This window comes from Crinia signifera, chromosome 7 (assembly GCF_055691185.1).
Source record: "Crinia signifera chromosome 7, ASM5569118v1, whole genome shotgun sequence".
NCBI lineage: Eukaryota > Metazoa > Chordata > Amphibia > Anura > Myobatrachidae > Crinia > Crinia signifera.
Window position 1 is genome coordinate 7770754 of NC_139223.1, and position 1645 is coordinate 7772398.

Consider the following 1645-nt stretch of genomic DNA (forward strand, 5'->3'; position numbering starts at 1 on the left):
CCTCGCACCCACCCTTATGTTGTGTAAATAGGACATGCACACTTTAAAAAAACAATCATTTCAGCGACAGGGTCTGCCACATGACTGTGGCTGAAATGATTGGTTTGTTTGGGCCCCACAAAAAAAGAAGCAAGTCACCTCTCCCTGCCCAAACTGGCTCTATAGAGGCAAGATGTTGTCCTCATCCTATTCATTTAAATGAACATCATCTTCTCCACATGTTGTGGAAGAAACCTTCTACACTGCTCACTGACCAGGTTTCCCGCTGCACTAAAAACTCTTTCAGAGTACACACTGGAAGGGGGACAACTCAGGTAAAATAGAGCCAGTTTGACTTTGTACAGGGGCTTCCACACTGACTTTTTTTTCATGCCAGTACAGGTAAGGACTGTCTGACATGTTTACTTGGATGCTGTCACCAAAGTAATCCTCCACCACAGTGATGGGAAGGTCCGGCATCGCAACCAGTAACACCCTTTGATTCTCCTTGGGGATTTGTGATAAAATGTCTTTAAGAGGGTGCGGTTGTTTGCAGTTGCTGCTGGCGGTGTGTGCTGTTATTGGTCCTGTGCCCGTAATACCTGTTTAGCATGGATGTAGTAACTGATACCAGCTTCCTAACGAAGGTCATTGGGAAGAAAATCAAATTTACAACCACCAATGAGTGCTTACAGGGCGTGCCAATGAGTATTGGTGCGAGCCGTACAATCACTTTAAGAAAAGTTAAGGATTTAGCAACTGGGAAAGAAGTGCCTGGAACAAAAATCCTCTTTGGGCATAACATTCTTAAAGTGGAACCAAGCAAAATCGTCTGGTCCTTCAAGTCAAGAGCCAGAAAATACAGCTAATGAAAGAGATAAAACCTTATCACAAGAGAGCGTTGAAGATGCTGGGAAACCTGCCATGGAAATGAGACAGCCTGATCTACCTGCACCACATGGGATGCATGACAGTATCCTACAGGCCATTAAACGGGCAGTTGAGGATGAAGATGCAGACTATGTTGTGATAGACCAGTTTCAGCCTATGCTTGGTCCTGCAATTCGACATCTACAGAGCCAGAAAGTCCTGAGCTTAGGTGCAGTGGGACTGAAGTTGTGTCGCCATGGAAAGTTGTGCTGGCTGCAGGTGGCTACGAAAAGATGGGTTTATCTTTTTGATGTCCTCTTGGGGCCTGGAGTTTTCAGAAACGGGCTACAAATGGCACTTGAAGACAAAAGCATTTTAAATGTGGTCCATGACTTTCACTGGCTGGGTGATGTCTTTTCCCTCCAATATGGGGTGGTTCTTAGCAATGTCTTTGATACACAGGTAGGAGATGTACACCCACAATAAAAGGGGTGTGGATCGAATTGTCAACCCCACTTAGGTTGACAGTCATTAGGTCACCACCACTAGCTCGACAAACTAGGTCAACAGGGTACTAGGACGACATGGGTGATGGTCGACAGGGGTCTAGGTCGACATGGGACAAGGTAGACATGGACCCAGGTCGGCACATTGGTTATGTTGACATGTCAGAAGGTCGACATGGGTTTTTAACTGTTTTTTTTTACCCGAATGTTGACACAGTCGACATGGACACAAATGGAAGTCAACCGCAGCATCTCCCATCACTCGCTATGCTTCGGGTACTATTTTATTT

At 45.6% G+C, this 1645-nt stretch overlaps 1 pseudogene; it reads left to right on the plus strand.

Annotated features, from left to right (window-relative positions):
* Positions 1–590: 590 nt before the first annotated feature.
* LOC146021060 (piRNA biogenesis protein EXD1 pseudogene) lies at positions 591–1335 on the plus strand (annotated as a pseudogene).
* The last annotated feature ends 310 nt before the right edge of the window (positions 1336–1645 follow it).